Here is a 22,976-nt window from a genome sequence, read left to right on the forward strand (position 1 = left end):
AAGCTGTTCCCCAATCTTCACCCACCGTTGTGCAAGCGCCCAGCAACATGAACTCAGCCGACAGCCACGAGCAGACGACATCGTGCTGTAACAGCGGGCTGCTGCAAACCTCCCGACCTGTGTTGTTGCAGACAGCAATCGTCAACGTAGTGGACAAGCATGGTCGATTACATCCGTGTCGCACACTCCTGGACTCCGGATCGCAAGCCCACATCCTGTCAGCGGCGATGGCACGTAAGCTCGGACTTCCGCTGACAAAGTGCAACGTAACGGTGATTGGAGCGAATGCAGTAAAAACACCAGCGAGGAAAAGTGTCAGCCTGAACTTTTCTTCGAGGTACGTCGACTTCCGTGATACCATTTCCTGTCTCATCTCGGAGAAGCCAACGGGGATCATTCCGTCCGAAAGGATTAACACGTCCGGATGGAAAATTCCCAACAGACTGCAGCTTGCAGATCCTCAGTTCTTCGAATCCAACGACATCGACCTGGTGATGGCGTCCAACTACATGTGGGATTTGCTGCGGTCGGACAAAGTGAAGCTGCGCAACGGCACCGTAACGCTTCGAGAGACAGATCTGGGTTGGATTGTCACGGGTACCTACGATCCGTGCGACAAGGTGAGTCACTCTATTCTTCATGCAAATGTTATGCGCCTGGATACCCTGGAAGAGATCGTAGAGTCAACACTGCTCTCCGCCGAGAACGAAAAGGTCGATAGTCAAGTACAGACAACCCACCGCTGTAACGAGAACGATCGCTGCGTTCTTCAAATTCCGAGTCCGATCCCGGATACCCGAATTCCTCCGCGCTGTGTTGTTGATCCAGACGCTATTCGCTACAAGGACACGCCTTCCGCAAGAATCGTGCTGCCGTTCGACGGTCCTGCACCGATCCCCGAGCAGAAATTGAGAGCAGCCGCGTACCGGCCGGCTCGCCCACCGATACTCGACAGCGATGGCCACTGGAGAGCCGGTGATAGCATCCAAAAACCAAGCCCACCAGCGAAAACCAAACGCCAACGAAACCTGTCGCATCGTCCAGTTCCTCCGCGACAGATAACGTCGATTCCCGGTCAACTACCTGTAAAACCTTTCAAGCGGCACAAGGTCACAGACGTACGGCCTGGCGTTGGCAACGTACCACGGCAAGCCTTGAAGTTGGCAATTGTCGTCAAATCCTTCTCGGAATCGAAGCAACCAGTCCAGGATCGTCGGTCAGATGAAGCTTCATGGCTTGACGAAGATTCAAGACAGGAAGGATTTTCAGCTTCGCAGCGGGCGGGAGAATGTCCGCCATCGCGTCCGTTTGGTAGGCTCTTCAAGCGTGAAATGAAAAATCACGACAGATGGCAGCACTGGTTGCTGCGATCGGCAAACCCCCCGCCGCCGCTGTCAAACGTCAGCGGCGAAAAAGCAACGGCGATTTGATCGACGGTTTTGGCGCGAAGAAAGAGCGCGCGCAAAGAACGAGAGAAAGAGGAAGTGCAAGAATTTTCATTCCGTTCGCAAGTTTTGAGTTGTCCAGACGTGTAAATAAAAATCGGTCGAGTAGAAGTTTTTAGAGAAAACGTGTGTTTTTATTCCGTCCCAGAACGTGGTATACAGTCCCGCGAAAGCTTAAGTGAAATCGACTTGTTGAGGACAAGCGGCCGCAACAAACGATTTGTAGAATTCCCTACACCCTTACCAAAAATAATGATTTTTTGAGTTCCAAATCCCACTTTTCATACGAATTTTTCAGTTCAACCCATATAACCATTTTTATGGTTGTAGTACCTGAACTCAAAAAATCGTATGAAAAGTGGGATTTGGAACTCAAAAAGTCATGATTTTTGGTAAGGGTGTATGCAAATTTTGACAGGCCCCCTTTTTTGTGCCACACTTCAACCAAATTCCAGCCAACTCACGCCGTAACACAATAAAAGAAACGCTTTATCAAGAGACCAAGCCGAACAATTCCTGCTAAATTTAGACTAATTGAGCCAGTGCTGAGAATACGTCTTACTGACTGGGCTTTGATCAACTTTAAGTATCCAAACAGCGTGCGCTTGGTGGTCAGGCACGTGATCCGGAATTGAGTTTGAAACTGTCAACACAATAGGCCATGTGTTTACTGTCAGCCTCTTTTGAATGTGGAATGAGCTATCTATCAAGTAAAATTAGATTAAATTAATAAAATCATTAATTTTTAATTTGATTTGAACATTCAAAACTAATGAAAACAAACAATTTAACACCCAACACTAAAATTGAGCCACATTTTACAACCAAACATCAAATCGAAGAAAAAAAATTGCCCCCACTTGAAGTGATGAGATGAAATTCGACATGCTTCACGGTTTGGTGAGCGCTCTCGATTGGCTGGTAAGATGCAACATGATGACGCCGCAGAAGGATTGTGTGTTTGAAAAGTGCAACAGTCCGAACAAATTTTGTCGCAACGTCATTTTTGTAGGTAGTTGCGATGAACAATTCATGAAACGCCGCAGTGATGAAGCGTGTCCTATAATTGATGGTGCGAGCTGTTATTCATGATTGTGGCTGCAATATGAAACGGGAAGTTGCGGACGGAGTGAGCACTGGTTGCATACTTGAAGGCGAATTTTTAAAGGTTATGCGACAAAGTCGTTGCGGTGGACTAATAGTTGCATAGTCTGTTGACCTTTTTCTTCTTATCTATGACATGAATCTGGTTGAATTATTTTAAAAAATAATATTGGCCAAGGCTACTCAATGGAAACATTTTTACTATCCAAAAATCAATTCATGAACAATGAACAATTCAAAATCCATCAATTTGACGCTGCCGTGCTATCTTGTCACACGTCGCTTTTTGACGTTCCTTGTTTGTCCTTGAATAAGCAAAAAAATATAGAAAAAGCAACGTAAACAATAACTGACACGTTTTGTTTAGTTGATCATTCTGTGCATTGTTCCGAAGTTTGGTTCAATTTGGTTGCCAAAGTGCCGAGTTATAATTCCACATGTTTACGGTAGTAGGGCTTATACGTGTGTCAAACGCGTTCTGACCAGAAATCCCTTTGGCCAGTTGTCGCTCTTACATCAATTTTTAGGATGTGTCACGATAGCACGACAAGATTGAAACTTCTTTCAGATGACTGCATGACTGACAACGATGCACGGAGTTTTTTTTCGGTTTTTATTGAATATCTCAGGATTGAAATCGAATTTTAGGGATCTGTGAAGGTCAAAAGGTGTTGAAAAATGCACGAACGCGAAGATAGCACGACGGCGCAAGTAAAGTATTTCTTGTCAATAAAAATAACTTGCAATTTTTTATACTGAAGAATACTTTTTGAAAGGATTAAAAACACTTATTTTTGTCATTTTCACATGTTAAGAAGGATGGTACAATTTCGAAGTAATTTCAATTGAAAAGAGCAGAAACATTTCCCGAGATATCGATGAACAAAAAACGAGCGAAAATTGTGCAGCATTGAATGTATTTTTCCTGTTTTTTACGTTTGCAGTAACAGAAACAATGTTTTGAAATAGCATAATGTAGGGAAGTAGTCAGGCTATTGATTTTTTTTAATGGTCAAACTGCGCAAAATTAAAAAAAATAAAAACAGCCTGGTTTACAAAAAAGTTACCTAAAAATGGCTTTAATATGAATACGGCGCACTTTATCAACATTTCACTGGAGTACTTTTTGATTGCAAATTTAATTGTAAATCTAAAACATAAGTAGTGTTTTAATCACTTTTTTTAAATACATTTTTTCAAATTACTTTTTTGAATTGTTGTTTTTGAAATATACTATTTTTGAAAAAAAAAAACAATTTTTGAAAAAAAAACTAGTTTTTAAAAAAATATATTTTTAAAAAATAACTGTTTTTGAAAAATTACTAGTTTTGAAAAAATACTATTTTTGAAAAATGACTTTTTTTAAATTACTATTTTTGAAAAATAACTTTTTTTTTCAAATATCTTTTTTGATTTTTTGTCCTTTTTGTAAATTTGTAAAAAGATGGCATTTAATGTCCCTAAAACATCATTTTTTGGTAAGGGGCCTTTTGTCAACTTTTCACGGAGATACTTTTTGATTACAAATTTAATTCTAAATCTAACACGTAAGTAGTTTTTTCAATCAATTTTATTAATTACAGTTTTTTTTAAATTACTATTTTTTAAAATATCTTTTTTTTTCTTAAAATCACTAATTTTAAAATAATCCTATTTATTGCCTCTTCTGGAAATTATTAGAAAGATGACATTTAATGTACCTAAAAACATCGATCTTTATGAGCAATTCTCTACGAAATCGGTATTTTCTCTTCAATTTTAATTTTTATTTTTTAATCCGACTGAAACTTTTTTGGTGCCTTCGGTATGCCCAAAGAAGCCATTTTGCATCATTAGTTTGTCCATATAATTTTCCATACAAATTTGGCAGCTGTCCATACAAAAATGATGTATGAAAATTCAAAAATCTGTATCTTTTGAAGGAACTTTTTGATCGATTTGGTGTCTTCGGCAAAGTTGTAGTTATGGATACGGACTACACTGGAAAAAAATAATACACGGTAAAAAAAATTTGGTGATTTTTTTATTTAACTTTTTATCACTAAAACTTGATTTGCAAAAAAACACTATTTTTATTTTTTTTCATTTTTTGATATGTTTTAGAGAACATAAAATGCCAACTTTTCAGAAATTTCCAGGTTGTGCAAACAATTTTTGACCGAGTTATGAATTTATGAATCAATACTGATTTTTTCAAAAAATCGAAATATTGGTCGCAAAAATTTTTCAACTTCATTTTTCGATGTAAAATTGAATTTGCAATCAAAAAGTACGTGAAATTTTGATAAAGTGCACCGTTTTCAAGTTATAGCCATTTTCAGGTAACTTTTTTCAAAATAGTCGCAGTTTTTCATTTTTTTAAATTAGTGCACAAGTTTGCCCACTTTTGAAAAAAATATTTTTGAAAAGCTGAGAATTTTTTTTATATTTTGCACTTTTTAACTTTGTTGATACGACCCTTAGTTGCTGAGATATTGCCATGCAAAGGTTTAAAAACAGGAAAATTGATGTTTTCTAAGTCTCACCCAAACAGCCCACCATTTTTCAATGTCGATATCTCAGCAACTAACGGCCCGATTTTCAATGTTAAAATATGAAACATTTCTAATCTAATCTAATCTAATCAGACCCTAGCGCAGCCAATCTTTCGAAGGGATCCTGGAGAGTGCCTTAGGTTAGATGACGCCTAGCACTCTTCTTGTCATTTATTAACATTTGTAGTGCGCCATTGCATTGAAATGCATCGAGACATCACAAGCGTTAAAGCGGCCAGGCCTACTGCGTAAAGCCGTATCGCAGAGATGACTCGTAATTGGGTTGAGTTTGAGCACTGAGTGTTCGAACAACAACACAATTCTGAATCGACAGGGGAGGAAGAAGCGTGGGGACACACCACCATACGCTCCGAGATTTTTTGGTTGTATTCGTTGGGAGCACCATGCTAAGAAGGTTTGGTACTCCGGGACCCTCTGGGATGGGACATTGTATTTCCACGAATGCCCTGGACACTATTTGCCGTGGTTATAGCGCCATAACTCGCTCTCTGTAACAGTATTCCTAATTCCAGTCCACGCTCACCAAGTCGTCATGGCCCAGTTGTTAGCATTTTTGCTAACCAATCCAAAGGACGGGGGATCGAACCCCGCCTCGAGCGACTTTGATTTTCGTTCAATTTCAAAATTATGTGTTCTTAACTTTCTCGTTGGGAGCAGATGGGCATCGAACCCAGAACCATTCGCTTACAAAGCGAACACCGTAACCAGTCAGCCACGGCCGCTCCTAATGTTAAAATATGAAACATTTGTGAAATTTTCCGATCTTTTCGAAAACAATATTTTCAACATTTTCAAATCAAGACTTACATTTCAAAAAGGCCAAACATTCAATATTACGTCCTTTTAGAATGTTAGTATTGATTTGAAAATTTTGAAAATATTGTTTTCGAAAAGATCGGAAAATTTCACAAATGTTTCATATTATAACATTGAAAATCGGACCATTAGTTGCTGAGATATCGACATTGAAAAATGGTGGGCTGTTTGGGTGAGACTTAGAAAACAACAATTTTCCTGTTTTTAAACCTTTGCATTGCAATATCTCAGCAACTAAAGGTCGTATCAACAAAGTCCGAAGAAGCAAAATATAGAGAATTTTATCAGCTTTTCAAAAATATTTTTTTCAAAAGTGGGCAAACTTGTGCACTAATTTAAAAAAATGAAAAACTGCGACTATTTTGAAAAAAGTTACATAATAATGGCTATAACTTGAAAACGGTGCACTTTATCAAAATTTCACTAAAGTACTTTTTGATTGCAAATTCAATTTTACATCGAAAAATGAAGTTGAAAAATTTTTACGACCAAAATTTCGATTTTTAGAACAAAAGAGTATTGATTAAACAATGCATAACTCGGTCAATGATTTTTTGCACAACCTGGAAATTTCTGAAAAGTTGGCATTTTATGTCCTCTAAAACATATCAAAAAATAAAAAAAAATAAAAATAGTGTTTTTTGCAAATCAAGTTTTAGTGATAAAAAGTTAAATAAAAAAATCACCAAATTTTTTTTACCGTGTATTATTTTTTTCCAGTGTAGTCCGTATCCATACCTACAACTTTGCCGAAGACACCAAATCGATCAAAAAATTCCTTAAAAAGATACAGATTTTTGAATTTTCATACATCATTTTTGTATGGACAGCTGCCAAATTTGTATGGAAAATTATATGGACAAACTAATGATGCAAAATGGCTTCTTTGGGCATACCGAAAGCACCAAAAAAGTTTCAGTCGGATTAAAAAATACAAAAAAAATCGAATGACCGAAATCCTAGAGAACTGCTCTTATAAGGAAGGCAATTTATTAACATTTCAATGATTTAAAATTTAATTCTAAATCCAAAACATTCAAAGTTTTTCTAATCACTTAACAAAATTACTTTCAAATTTTTTCAATTACAATTTTATTTTTATTTTTTTAATATTATTTTTTAATTATCTTTTTTTCAAATAAAATTTTTGAAAGAAAAAACATTTTTTAATGAGTATTTTTGAAAAAAGCTATTTTCACTATTTAAAAAAAACTATTTTTATAAACTACTATTTTTTCATTTTTTTTTTATTTCTTTAATTTCTGTCCTTTCTGGAATTTTTCAAAAAGATGGCATTTTATGTCCTTTAAAACGCCTTTCTTTAGTAAGGTGTATGGAAAATTATATGAACAATTGTGGTTTGCTTAAGCGTTTTAGCGTTTACTATGAATACTAGTCTCTTTGTCTGCATCTGATGATGCACAACGGTTTCTTTGGCATACGGAATGCACCCAAAGAAGCTCGGCATGATTGAAAATTCAAAAATAAACAATTTGAAAAAAAGCTCTAAAGGTTCTGAAAAAGATTCTAAATATCTAAAATTTATAGAACTAGTCCAATCAACAAAATTTTTATTTTTTGCTTTATAAAATTATAAAATGTACTCAATTTGACTAAAAATGGGGAAAAAATAACACAGTTAAATATAATTAAAATTTTTAAAACCATTTGCACATTTTGGAGAGAGAAAAAAACAAATTTTGGTTTTGTATTTTTGTCCCATTATAATGTTTTTTGAAGAATTTTGGAGAAAGAGTTTTTAAATTACAAGTTTAAAGAGCGTTAATGAAACATTTCTGTTGTTATTAAACGAATATCCTACCCCGAGTTTTATTCGAAAAAGTCTCATGATTTATAGGGCCATTTATAAAAACTCATGCCTCGTTCACAAAAATCTTACACCCAAAACAGGCAGCGCTAGTTCGAGAGAATGATGGTCTCGAGTCGAGAGAATAGTGGTACCATTCACGGACGCAGAGAACACAGCTCGAGATGGGCGATAGAACTATTCTCTCGAGGTTCATTTGCAAAAAAAAGTTCATCCGTCAAACAAAAAACCAAAAGTGTCGACAACGGGAATCGAACCAGAGACCTTTGACAAACCAATCCAAAGACTTAGCTGCCTCGGCCACCACAGCTTGGTGACCATGGAGAAGTCAGAAGTCGATGTATGACACTTGTTGGAAATTTATTGATACAACTAACGAATGAACTCATTTGTTATGATGGTGTGAGTTGGTACCATTATTCTATCGATTTTGGCACTGAGCCCTCAATAAATTTTGAGAGAACGATTATCTCGATTCTGAATTTTGGGTGTACCATTTTTTTTAAATAACTTTCAAATAAGATGAAAAATAACTTACAATAATCTTTTTGTTAAAAATGGTATTTAAAATATGAAAATCAGAGGAGTTTTTTTTTCAAATTTAACCTTAAAATTAAAAAAAAAACTCTTATGATTTTCATATTTTAAATACCATCGGATATTTTTAAACAAATAGATTATTGCTTTTTTCCTTCAATATTTGGAAGTACAAAAAAATGTAATTGTCTCCTAATTTTGTCAGTTTATATTTTTCAAATTGTTGATGCATACAACGGCTTCATTGAGAATTAATAAATTCCTGTTTTTATCTGTAAAATTTTAGCTCAACAAAAATGAGACGAAAAGTAATCAATTTTCAATCAAGTTTTCGTCACACATTTCACTAGAAAATCTAACAAGAATCGAGAAACAATCAGGACAAATTACAAATGATTGTGAATCAAATATAATTTTAATTTTAATGAAATAAAGTACTTTTGAGACCCCAGACCGGACTAAATAGAACAAACCGAAACAAATGTTGTTAACCCAGTGACGAGATAATTGAGTGACAAAAAAATCTTCGTCTATCTACATTCCCTCATAATTGACTCATAATTGAGAAGTTCATATTTCGAGTGCTTTAATAGCTTTTCCTCGATGAGCAAGGTAAATATGAGAAAATTTTGAGCTTCAAAACTCGATTTCCCCCAGCATTAATTTGAATAGTTCAGCATGAGTATGCAATACCGCGTATGCATAAAGTTGGCATAAAGAACAGCAAAAAGCAGCAAAAAAAATACACTCTAAAGAAGAAAACCATAAACACACAACTCCACCAAGCAGCGCAAAAAAAATGTCAATTTCGCGAGGATCGTCCAAGTGTGCGTCGTCGTCGACGACGTTCGTTGAGTCCAGTCCCACCGAGAGTGCATTGGCATACATTTTTCGTCGTGTGCCGATCGATTTCATTGGACACTGGTTTTTCTTGTATTTCTTCTTTTTTGTTCTGCCACGTGCTCCACCGCCCGAAGGCTTCGCGTTGCACATGCCTCGTAATTTTTGCAAAAAGATTCCACTATCAGAACGGGATTTTCCCATTTTTTCGTTTTCGAAGTTTCGCGACGGTTTCAAAAACGTTGAAAGTTGATCCCCAAGCTCAATGACAAAGTTAGCTAATTTTGCGTGTTTGTTGTCGGTGTAGTTTTGGGGTCAAAACAAGCTTGTCGTGTAGTTCATCAACACCCGAAAAAAAATCACAAGTCATTAAGGTGAATGTTACAAGAGAGTAACCTTGGCACTTGTGGACGGTGGCAACAACCCCCGTTTAATATTTACTATTTTACGAATGCCTTTGCAGAAAAGTGCCTTCACATCAAAGTTGGTATGGTATGGTTCCACCCCTAAAAGTAACACCACAAATGTCACAGTCAGGGGCATCTTGGTGGTGGCGTGGCCGGCGTTTGTTTATGCGCAGCAACGTCTGGTGGTGGTGCCATCGCGGAAGGACGAACCGTCCGGTGGCGGTGGAAAAGGCTGGAATGTTGTAAAAAAGTTGGTTCAAGAAAAGTTTGGCCACAGACAAAAAAAACGAAATTTTCTTCAAAATCCATGCATCGAAAATTTAACGGTCAGTTTGAATGATCGAAAACTCACCACGACAATTTTGAATTCACCACAGCACATTCATTCGCTTTTGACAGTTGTTTGGAATTGTGTTCATGCACACAACCAGACATTGCTATATGAATCTATCAAGAATTATCAACAATTTGCAACTAATTGTCTTAAATATAAGTCAATGCTTCTTTTAGCTACCACTCAAAAAGGCACTATGAACCGTTCGTGTCACTTCGAGATCACTGCGCTCGTAGTCTTAAAAAAAACACAACTCACACGACGCACTCGCGCCTGCACCGTTATTAACCTTCAAGTTTCAATTATGACGAAATATGAACCAATCAGTTTTTGTGCAGACATGGACCGACCGCCGTCGGAACAACAAAGTGTAAAGTCCTCCGACAACTTCTCGGTTGTGGTGGCCATTCACCCGTCAGAAGCAGTCGTCGTGATTGGCCCCATGCCTCAACAGCAGAGCACCTGTATGCAAGAAGCGAAATCGATTATTAAAGTTTCAAACATCTGTCAAACGCTGTGGTGAATTCAAAATTGTTGTGGTGAGTTTTCGCTCATTCATGACTTGCTCATTTTGACAATTTTGTTCAGATGCACTTTCCGACATTACGCTTCTCTCAAAGGTTCCCCCCGACTCACATGTGAGGTGCACACAACTCGCCCATTCATCGGCACCTCTGGCAAAACCATGAGGATTGGCCAATTTCCAGTTCACAAACGACTACGTATTGCCGGTGGTGGTCCGGAGAGGAAAGAGTAAAAAGCATATTCGGTCTGACCTTGGCCTGGTAGCGGCGGCAGCTCCTCACGCCACCGACTGCGCTGAAGAAATTGCGAAAACCTTCTTGTGTACTCTCTTGGATCGGACGACTGACGACGACTGCTTGTCAGAGATTTTTTGGGCAATACCCAACGACGACGACGGCGTCAACGCGCTAACGAACGCCATCTCGCTCCGTTGGCCGTCAAATTTGTAGACGTTCGGAAGCTCGGAGAAGGATCTAGTGCGCACTTCAACTTAAGATCCATGGAAGGTGGAAGTAACGGAATGCGGAATCTGCTTCCGGTTGTGTCTGGTATTCGCTGAATTGATAAATGAAAAATATGTAATTTTACATCAGAAGCTGATGAAACTGGATCGGTTAGGTGTTATTTTCATACAAATATGAAAATACCACCTTACCAATCTCAGTTTTATCATCAGCTTCTGATGTAAAATTACATATTTTTCTGACATGAAATCCATTATTAAAGATTTTTCATCAGCTATACATCAGAAAGTTGTAAATTATTGTCTTTTTCTTTGTAGTTTTCTGTTTTTTAAACAGTCAAAATTCACACGAAAGAAGTAAATTTACACCTTCAAATTTTCAACTTTATCTAACTGTAAAATGAAGGGGTCGTACCACCCTTCCGTCAGAAGCAATCGAAAATGCAACCATGGATTTTTTTTTAATTGTGTCAAATCTCTATTTTAAAACACAATTGGGTACTAAAGCCCTGTGTCAATTTTTATGTACAATGGTAAAAAACACGATTAAAAACCATTTCTGATCACTTTTTTTCATTTTAATGCAAAATTTTTTTTTTGGCAAGACAACATTTTTTCGATGGATCAACTATGGTCCCCTTGGAACGAGCTGTCAAGTAGGAGCTTTTCTGTCAAGAAGGACCGCGAGGTTAATTTTTCGAAATTGATTTAAAAATCCATTTTAAACTCTTTGTGGTCGTACAAAGGGTCATTTTACTCAGAAAAAAAAAGCTTTATCGCTGTAAACAATAATATCAGCAATCTAAGCTTCATTTTAGGACCCAATTAAAAAATTATGGTAATGCTACATCTGAGAATGGGTACAGATTTTGTGCGAAAAGATGTCACTTTAGGAACTAATGAATTTTTCATCAAATTCTGTTGAGTTTTACACAATTTACACATTATTTTAAGTAAAACCACTCAAAAAAGAGGCAATATTCAACTGACAAAATATTTAACCTTCCAAAATTTCTTTTTTAAACTGCACTGTAAAAAAAGAAAAGTAGGTACGGTACGGAAAAGTACACTGAAAAATAACATGGTGATATTACACCTGGAAAGGGGTACATCTTTTATGTCAGAAAAAATGCGTAATTTTACCTCTGAAAATGTGTAATTTTACCACAATTCTGGTGTAATGTCGCTTTTTCAGTCTAAATTGAGGTAAAATTACATTATTAAAGAGGTAATATTCAACCTTCTAAAATATACCTTCCAAATTTACACAATTTTTTGCTGTGTAGATGAAAAGTTGTAGTTTATATGGGTAAAAAATAAAATTTGACATAACAAATTGAATATTTTTCATCTTGCCGATGTATCTGTCATTAATTAGGTTCAACAAAAAAAAGGGTAATTTTACATCAGAAACATAATAAAATTACATCGGCGGGGTAAAATTTTCAGCGTTTTCAATTAAATCTAATTTTAACCCACTGGAAAAAACACACATAAAAAGAGATTAATTCATAGTTTTCTTTTGATTTTTTTTTTTATATGTTTTAGGGGACAAAACATCACACCTATTAAGCCATTCAGAAGTAGGGTACGTTATCCATTAGTGGACCCCTTTCCTATAGTGGACCCTTTGAAGGGTTTTTGATGAAAAATTCAATAAAATCAGAATTTCAAGCGTGTTGTTGTCTACAAATCTTTTATTTGGCATATTCAGCATCATTTAAAACAATGTTGACTGACATTGAATTGTCCTTTTCACCAAAATAAGTGTTTTGAGTTCGACATCTGAAATCAACCATGGCCACTAGCATTTTCACAACAAAACTACATTTATATTTTATGATTGAATTAACTATCCGATCATTTTTTTACTGATTATTTAACTTCAGCAAGTCAAAATAATGTAAGTTTAAGAATCTTTACTAAAATAAAGCGAAGAACTGCCATTTTCGAGCAAAAATTAGGGGGGTCCAATATAGGACAACGAAAATCCAAACTTTTCCAATAGTGGCCCCCTGTTAATTTAACCTTCAAAAATGAAGAAAACTGTGTATTCAAGCAAAAGTTTCTCTAAAACATACAATAAATGCTTGCTGTTATCAACCTAAACGCATATTTTTTCAATTATGAGTATAAATCTCCGGTGAGTTTTCAAAAAGCCGTAAGAGCCACCGTGACCTCTGACACTAATTTTCGTTTTTCACCAAAATTAAACAAAATTTTACTTATTTTTAGTTTGGGGCACTTGAAGGACGTGTAGATGAACAATCTCAAGCATTTTTGATATTGGTTTTTCGTAAGAAGGTCGAATACCGATGCAAAAAGAACTTTGTTTACCATTGGCTCTTACGCCTTTTTGAATACTAATTCGAGAAATATAGCTGTTTTCATGTTAAAAGTACCAAAAATGCTGAAGCCAATTAATCAAAATTTTAGTAAATTGTACTTAACTGAAGCATCATAATTGCAGTTTGAAAGGATATTTTATAATAATAAATCAATAACAAAACATTTTTTTTAAATAAACATGCGTGGTTTTATCAGCAACTGTAAACAAATCTATTGTTTAGTTTCGGTCAACCATTTATGTAATTAATATGAAAAAATGTGCATCAAAATTACTTTTTGCCTTCCTCACTGAGGTAAGGCTATAATCCTGCTCGAAAAATGAACTTTTGAAAAACAGCTCGTAGACCTATATTCATCCCGAGCAGACGGAAATAACGTGGGAATAACATTTTTTGTTATTTGAAAATACTAGGCCAATAACATTTTATGTTATTTATAACAAGATTTGTTATTCGCCGTTATGATTTTTTTGTTATTGGATTGATATTGTAATAACAGACTAATAACATTTTGCGTTATTCTTCGAACAAATCTTTGTTATTCTTTTTTGTTATTTTAACAACTAATCCGATCATCCCAATAACAGTTGGAGTTATTCTTCCATAACAAAAAATGTTATTCCCAAGTTGTTTTGACTTTCAACCAATATCAAACCAATAACAAATTTGTTTATGATAACAAAAACTGTTATTAGGCTCTTATGCAAAAATGGATTTTGCAAGAATATTCCATAATTTTTTTTTTATTTTAACAGTATTTGTTATTGAAATAGCATGAATTTTGTTATTACCGTCTGCCCGGGATGTATACCTATCGACTCAGAATCGAAAACTGAACAAATGTCTGTGTGTGTGTGTTTGTGTGTGCGTATTCCCCTTGGTGCTCAAAATTCTTGCCAAGTTTTCTCGGCACTGGCTAATGCGATTTGAGTCAAATAAGTTGCTTTCGATCCGGTTTGGTGCCCCATACTGCACTATTGAATTGTTTGAAGATCCGATAAGTAGTTCAAAAGTTACGTTTAAAAAAGTGTCAGAGTTGCGAATCGGATCTCACATAAATGCATGTAAACTACATCCAGACCCATCACCCGACCCATCGTTGGTGAGGTTATCAAAAGACCTTTCCAACGAGTCCAAAACATTGAAGTTCTGGCAGCCTTAAGTGATTAATTTACTTTTTTGAAGCCGGATCTCACTTAAATGTATGTAAACTATGTCCGGATCCATCATCCAGCCCATCGTTGGATAGGTAATCGAAAGACCTTTCCAATGAGTCCAAAACATTGAAGATCTGGTAACCCTGTCTCAAGTTATGGCCACTTAAGTGATATTTATGTACTTTTTTGAAGCCGGATCCCACTTAAATGTATGTAAACTATGTCTGGATCCATCTTCCGACCAATCGTTGATTAGGTAATCAAAAGACCTTTCTAATGAGTCCAAAACATTGAAGATCAGACAACGCTCAGACTCAAGTTATGACCGCTTAAGTGACATTTGTGTATTTTTTATTGAGAAACAAGCCTTACCTGACAAAGTTCGTTCTGCCTTTTTTCGTTTGTTGACGTTTTTGACTTTTTTGCTTATTCAGCCTCCTGTGATCAAAACTTAATTTTAACCTTTCCCATACAATCTGCAAATTTTCCGGAATCGGTTGTAACTTTTTGGCACTCACGAACTTACCATACGAACCCAACGCAAGAAAGAACACCTCGATCGAACGTTCCGTGTTGAATTGATTCGCGTTCGAACAAAACCGTCGAAATTTTGTATACATATAAAAGATAGATAGAATTTGAGTCCAAACCCATCATATCACCAAATGTTGGTAAAAAGTGAGGAAGGCAACAACCACATAGGTGGATTAAGTTAGTTTTTTAAATTATTTTTATGTTTACAGTAGTTTTTGAAACGTTTTCTCTGATCTTTTTTGGATATAAATGTCTTTAAAATTCTGTTAGGTTTTTTTGTTGTTTACAGCCAAATTTGTTGACAAAACATATTTGTTTATGATGAGAAGTGAGCAAAATCCATCTTTTATTCATTATATATATCATTAGACCTACACCATGCATCAAAACATCAAATATCGGTGAAATTTGGTATAAAAATAACAGTTTTCCTATAGTGGACCCGGGTCCACAATCGGATTATGGACCCGGGTCCACTATAGGAAAAGGGGGTCCATAACAGGCAAAAAAAAACTTTTTTTTTCAAATGGCTATTTTTCTGCTTAAAAACAAATAACTGATGGAACAAATATTCAAAATTGCTCAAAAGACTTCAGATTTCTTTGTTTTGCACAAAGAGCTATGAAAAAGTGCTTATAATATTGAAAATTAGTGAAAAATGTGCTTCGGCTCTACTAGAGGGTCCACTAATGGTTAAAATACCCTATGGACCAAAATTTTGCCGACGAGTTATGATTTTTTTTGTAATAGTGATTTTTGCGAAAAAAAAAATCTTTTGCTTAAAATGTGTTGACCTCAATTTTTATGTAAAATCGAATTTGCAATCGAAAAGTACCTTAAATTTTTTATTAAGTTATTGTTATTGTTTTCAAAATATAGCCATTCAAAGTAAAATTTTAACCGAAAAATTCCGTTTCCGTTTCCGAAATTTTTTAGGAAAATTTTACTTCGGATAATCAAATTATTGTTGTTTGATGTCTTATTTTTTATGGTCGTATGGTCGTATGGCTTAAGTATGACCCATATAAAATGATTTATAATTACTTAAATCCATGATGGTGGCCAAAATGGTGATGGGAACATATAAAAAAATGCAATTTTAAATTTAAAAGTCAATCAAACATTCAAATTTAACTGAAATTGGATCGCAGAACTCAAATTTGCTGTCAAAAGTAAGAAAATAAAAAAAACTTTTGTTTGGTCATGATTACATTATCAGAAGTCTCATACAAACCTTCGGATAATCGAAACTTCGGATAATCGAGTCTGGACAATGCTTTCTTCACAATTTGCAATAAGGATCGAACGACGCAAATTTTTCATAGATTTGTACCACATCAAAGTTTTTAGTGTTTTTACTGCCGTACTTTTTCAAAAATATTCAAATTATCATTCTGTGCAGTATGGGTACCAAATGACAAGAAATTTTGTATATATTTTTATACACCAGAGTTCTTGAGGGACCATCCACGATTGTCCACGCTCCATACAAAAAAGATTTGTTTTGTATGGAAATTGTCCACGAAGGGGAGAGGGAGGTCTGAGATTTCATAAAAGTGTCCACGTGGTTTATGGATGGTCCCTAAGTGTAAAATATTAATATTTAAATTTTACGCTATATTTTTTTGCCCTCTGATTTTCTAAGGAAATTTCAAAAAGGGACGACAAAAACTTAAAAATCATTTTTGCATGGGCTTTCCTTGTCCCGCCCGTGTGGATCAATCGGACCGCGCACTGGACTCACAATCCAGAGGTTGCCGGTTCGAATCCCGCGGCGGGCGCTCTAAAATTCTTTGTGTAAATATGGGTATTCGGCGCCGTCGCTCCGTGCCATACTTTCATACACTTAGGAGCCCAGGGCGGCGAAGTCCTTGTAGATAAAAGGAAGACACTAGTGGTTGGTACTAGCAATGGTGGCCGACAGCTATAAAGTCAACTTCGTTTTTTTTTCCTTGATACAAACAGAATCGTTCCAAATATTTTTCAATGTTTATTTTGATTTTCGAGTTATATTTTCAACGTTTGCGTGCATGCCAAATACAGTTTTTGCATAATCAGATTTGTGTTTATTTATTTGTTTCGTTTTATTCGTTTGATTGCTTAATCATGAGCGGATTAAAAAAAATTGAATTTTTTTAACATTGTAAGGCCGATTAAAATATTTTTCAAAGTTTTTGTCCCTCGGCACAGGCCGGAGTCGAGGGGGCGGAGGGCAAACAAAATATAATTATTGAAATAGCAAGCCATAGTTTCAATATTTACATGGAAAAAGTGTTTTAAAATGCATTTTACACTAGTTCAGTTTTGCCATCTTTAATTTTCAAAAAATGTAAAATTTGACGAAAAAAAAAATGTTAGCGATAAAAAAACTTTTTGCGATAATAAACATCGAAAATTTTCAAAAATCATGCTAAAAACCATTGAAGTTTTTTGAAAAAAAAAATATTTGCACCCCGATTTTTCGGACAACTATGAAGGGGACAAACACTTTAAATAAAATTTGGACCAGCCTAATAAAAAACAATTAAAACACATTTTTGTTATTTCATTTTTTTTATTTCTCAATGTATGTCAATAATTTTTGAACATATTTGCAACATACTTGATCTATAGTTTCATTACAACACTAATTGATAAGTCACAAGACCAGAATAATTTCTAATCCAGGAAACTTTATTGTAATTATATCCACCTTCGCAACAAAGTTTTACTTTTACCGTAGTACACCAGAATCCCACCAGCTGAACGGCTCAACTATAGATAATTACGTCCTGATCATTAATTATTGTTAATTCGCTGCATACAGATATGAGACTCCCTTATTCTCCAACACCCCGTTATTCTCCAGAAGCAACCCCACACCCTTTATTAACTATTCATCAACATCGGACACTTTTCCTACAACTTCTGATGCCTCCACAACACCTGCCAGTCGGTGCGCGAAAAGTCCACCAGCAAAATTCGTTCTCATTTCTAGTAGCCAACAGCCCGCCAAGAAAAAAAAAATGAGCAACTTTACAGACTGTTTTTCCTCCAAGGCTGACCTCTCCCACCCCACCCAACAACCACCGGAATCATCAAGAAATTCGCGCCACCCCAAAGACAACCAACCATGTGTGCCACTCACACAAGCCCGAACACGAGGCAAACGTTTGGCCAGACCCCGACGAGACTTGAACCGCGGCCACAGCCACAGTCTTGGTTCGCGGTTTGCAGTGTGTCGACCTCCCCTCGTACGACCACTGCTGCTCGGTAGATCGGTCGTCTTTGGAGAACTTGGACAAGTTCTTGATCTTCAACTGGTGGCTTAGTCGCGAGCCTCTCGGAAGCTGCCCAATTACCAAACTAAGTTTAGTGTTTTTGTGTGGTGAAGAAATTGCTGAACTAGAACGTGGGTGCTGAACAACAAGTCAGCGGAACCTCTACCCTATCGGCGATCTACGCACGGACTGTGCAATCGGCGTTCCGCTGCTAAACAGCTGAGCCAACACAGAACGCGGTGGAGTGCTGGTTCAGTGAACACCTTCAATTAACAGTGGTGACTAGTGTAGCAAGAGAGAGCACTTTGAAGTTTGTGCGACGTCGAGAAGAAGCCTGTTACTAGGAGGATCATCTGAACGATCGATCGATCAATCGCTGACGTACCGAGAAAATTGCCTCTCTCGAAACCGAATGAAGAATGCTGTTTGATGGGCAGTGCTTACGGTTGTGAATTGTGGTGGTAAACGGTAGTGAGTTGTTGCAAGGCTTGTGATTAGACACACATACACACCCCTAATAGTTGGTGAAGAGTTGTGAATAGTGATATAGCTCCTGGGTGCGAAAGTCTCCGGCGAGACTTAGAGATAAGCGAGGATGCAGCCGAACGAGAATTATAACAATGTACGTAGATGGTGAACGTGATGAGACGAGTTGCTTGACAATCAACATTAAAATTATTTAACATTGAATATGAGTGACTTCATTTATTAACACTTATTAACACGACAAAACAAAACTTCTCACATTATCAAATCAAAGAGTATACTATATAGTATCAACTAGCAGGTCCTCAAAATAAAGTTTCAAAAAAAAATATTGGCAGGGTCGAATGGTTTGTCTCCAAAGATTGATTGAAAAATTATGGCGGTTCACCATTGTTTCATGCGGTGCGTTCATTCCGGAACAATATTCCCGCGTATTTTTCAAAACTGGGAAATCACAAATCCCTGAAATTTTATATTTTGTCCCGTTTTTACCGAAATTAAAAAATAAGTGTATGTTGAGCATATATTCTAATTTGGTGAAGAAATTGCACAAAATTCAAACGAAAATTAATTTCAGAGCATTTTACATTACCGTCAGTGAGGGTGACATTGGGTCTGGGGGGGTGAGATTGGGTCAAAGTGATTTTTTACCGATTTTACCATTTTTCAGGTTATTCTCAATGAAACTGAATTTTGTTAAAGGGGTTGTGTAGGGGACATCTTAAGATGACTTCGCTGAAAAAATCTCGTTCCTAGAACAAATCCTGTTATTTTGGCAGATGTCTAAAGTTGAGGTACGTTTTTGGCCAAAAATGACCTCTCGAAAAATCATTTTTCTAATATTTTTGTTAGAATTGCTCGAAAACTACCCAAATGTTTGAAAATCTCCACTTCAAACATTGTAGCGTGTCAATACGATTCCCTCGAACAAGTAACGCTGTTGGATGACTTGTTTTTACCATATCGTTGTATTTGAGCATCATTTTAGTTTCATTTGACCCAATGTCACCCCCTCTAAGGGGTGAGATTGGGTCAATTTTCAAACTATTGGCATTTAAGGTAGTGTTCATCAAAATCCACCATATCTTGGGAAAATGTTAGTAAACTATCTAAGAACAAATCTACGTTGAAAGATTTTCGATGTTATTTAAATTGTTTTTGTTATTAAGAAATTTCGAGAGGTGTATCGTTTTTTGACCCATAGTCACCCCCACTGACGGCACATTTTAAGATAATTGAAATTTTGATACTCAGATCTGAAAGATTGACACAGTAAATATTATTATAGAAAATTAGATTTTTTTTTTAAACATAGAGTACTCAGTATTTTTCCAAATCATGCCAAATGGGTTTGCTTCTTTTTTATTCAAACCTTTGTTAAAACCAGATTTTTTTTCGAAAGCTTTGTTTATTATTTAGTTTTAATTGAATACAAGCATCATTTCTAAAATGAAGTTGGATTTTTTTCAATTTTTGAAATTTATTTAGTTTGTTTCTTTTTTATTTGTAATGTGGATAGATGGAATCTAAACACGCCCTAAACTTTTGAGGCCATTTTTAAAACTTTCTGTTCTTCAATTTGCCTTTTTTAATTTGGTGAATTTACTGATTTGAATTTCTAAGCTTTTCACTTTGAATTTTTTGAAAGTGTAAATTTACCTCTTGTTGATGTAAATTTACATAAATTTTAAAGGAAACGATATTGCTGAACATAAAAAAAAAGTTACAGCTCACTTGTGTCAGATTAAAAAAAAACTCAAAACAAATAAGCAACAGTGGAACTTCAATCTCTCTATTCAATTTTAAACAGAAAATTAGGGTGTAATAACAAAATAACAGATTATTAGGGTGTAATAACAAAATCGATATTCCAGCACAGTACAGGTCCTCAACAACTCCCTAAAGTTTGGGAACGATTGGTTCAATCCCCACTTTGCGCAATACTCCTCTAAACATGATTTTCGAGCAAAAAACACATTTTAGACGAGTTTTGAACGATTGGTTCAGTCCCCACTTTGCGCAAAACTCGTCTAAAACATTATTTTCGAGCAAAAAAAAACACATTTTAGACGAGTTTTGAACACGCTGCATCTTTTTTTAGGAGCAAGTTAGCAACATACTCTCTTGGGGAAAGTTGTAGAGCAACCGAATAAGAATCCGGTTTTAATATAGCGCAAAACGTGGATTTTTGAAATATCAAAATAAAAAAAAAGTTTTTCCCCCGCAAATTTTCAAGGAAGCCCAGTGCATTTAACCTGTTTTAGAAATAGTAAATGGGTGAATTTTGGACAATCTCTGGAATAACTTTACTTTGGCCCATAAACATTGAATCCATGAAAAATTTAACAATTTGTAGTGGTGCACCAGTGCTCCACAAGAAAGATAAGGAACTGTTTTTTTGTACTGATAAAAGACAAAAACTTTTAAAAATATTTGTACCAGCCTTAACAATACGTCTCATCCAATAGAATTTTTCAAATTATAAGCCATGGTTTGGACTAGTATCTTCTGATAAATTAAATAACCAGTCTAATTCTGAATTGAAAAAAAAATCAAATTCAAACAAATCCAAAGATTTCTTGAAACCTTAATGAATGCCAAACTTCTGAAATCATTAGCATTTTAAAATATTTTGCAAATCAATCAGTTGAAAATTCAGCGTGAAAAATTATTAGAAAATTTAAAAAGCAATGTTGAAAAGAAAACATTTTCCGGGAACTTTCTCCAACTGCACAGCTTTTCATTAAACTCTAATGAGAACAAAATTACCTTACAACCCTAAAATTATTCCACCAACCCCTTTTACAATCAACGTCAACCGACTTCATTAAAAATGCTTCTTCCTCGGTCCTGCATGTCAAACCGTCTGACATGTCAACTACCGGTACCGTTTGGAATTAGCAAGTAGTTTTTTCCCATTTTGCATTCGACAATACCTGTTGCCACCACCGATATTGCGTGTTTGCAGATCAAAGCACAACAAAGTTCTAAAGGGGAGGTGTGTCACACGTAGCCTGCCGTAAACCAGTTTAGTTAGAAAAATAGTCCTAACCTCATCCACCTGTACTATAAATAACAACAAAAAATATACACTTCATTGTGGAAAATAACAAGCCGGTTGTTCAAGCTGAAACGTGTTTTCAAGAATCTACCACATCATGGTGGGCTCGTTCTGGTCGGTGTTGACAATTTCGTTTTAGTATTCCGAGCGTATTTTCGAACTTGTTTTTGTTGTTTTTTTTTTTCTCCCGGCAAGGACGTCGAGATATCATTTTGATTCAGGAAGTAGAGTTGAGACAAAAGGGTAGCACAGGTTATTGCTTGTTTTACTTCCTGATGGGATTCTAGAATAGTCTTGCACATTCAACCGGTAATTTTTGGAAACTTGATATCGCGGAAAAAAATGCTAAGGATTATTTTATTTCCGACAAATGGAATAGCGGAACTAGTTTCGATTTTGTTACACCCAACCTTAAGTTTGCTAACATTCAATGTAATTAGCGCAACATGACACTGAGTGACAGTTGTTCTGTCAACTAAAGGAGCCATTACACTACCGCAAACAAACAAACAAAAAAACATGCACTTTTTCGTGTCTGACAGTTTGCCAACTCGCAAACAAGGCAAAATGTATGCAGGCTGACGTTTGTACAAACAATGGAGGCAAACTGTCAAAAAGTGCGAGTTTGTTTGTTTGCCGTAGCGTAATAGCTCCTTAATGCAACTTTGCCATCACCAAGAACGTGTGGCGTTAGACTTTCATTCAAAGAGATCGGGTTCAAATCTCGTTGGGTCAAAAACTGATTTGAGTTCAAATTTGTTTTATTTTCACACACATATAGTTTAAACTTTTTGTATGTGCCATAAAAGGCAAGTTGCCGATCCAAACAAAGGATTTCTTCTCTTCTGCAACATTCCAAACAAATTGCATCTCCTCAACCGCACTGCGGCTGTGTGCAATGCAAGTGTTGAACGAACAACAACCACTTTTATGCATGCAGTCGACTTCATTCAGCAGCTCAGGAGTTGAGTGTGAGCAAAAATAATCAACATCTCTTGCAACATCATCTTCTTCTCTCGACCTAGTCTATGGACAGCATGCTTAAGCTACTTAAGGGGGGGGAGGTGCTACTTGCAAATTGTAGGTGCGAGGACACCCTCCCAGAAACCCACAGCTGTTGCCCCCCGAGGAGGTACGCGAAAGTTATACAAGCGACATTCGTGAGTAGTGTCTGTATCTTTCGAGGTCTCCGAATAGCGCGCCGCGCACGGTCCAAGAGTTCTTTCGAAATAAAACCAAACCAGTTTTGCGGCCGCACTGGAGGCTTGGTGTTCTC

At 36.1% G+C, this 22,976-nt stretch overlaps 2 protein-coding genes across 7 annotated transcripts in view; both read left to right on the forward strand.

Annotated features, from left to right (window-relative positions):
• LOC120415625 (beta-mannosidase) overlaps nt 1-22,976 on the forward strand; it is a 165,835-nt gene that overhangs the window by 113,719 nt on the left and 29,140 nt on the right. The gene's annotated exons all lie outside the window — the stretch shown is intronic.
• LOC120415613 (progestin and adipoQ receptor family member 3) overlaps nt 1-22,976 on the forward strand; it is a 48,662-nt gene that overhangs the window by 12,070 nt on the left and 13,616 nt on the right. The window contains exon 1 of one of the 6 annotated variants that reach the window (XR_005605226.2): nt 18,076-18,775. The exons of the other annotated variants lie outside the window; for them this stretch is intronic. The gene's annotated coding sequence lies outside the window, so the exon portion shown is untranslated. Of the gene's footprint in view, nt 1-18,075; nt 18,776-22,976 lie in introns of those variants that run through there. 6 annotated transcript variants of the gene reach the window in all.

The sequence above is a fragment of the Culex pipiens genome, chromosome 1 (assembly GCF_016801865.2).
Source record: "Culex pipiens pallens isolate TS chromosome 1, TS_CPP_V2, whole genome shotgun sequence".
Lineage (NCBI taxonomy): Eukaryota > Metazoa > Arthropoda > Insecta > Diptera > Culicidae > Culex > Culex pipiens.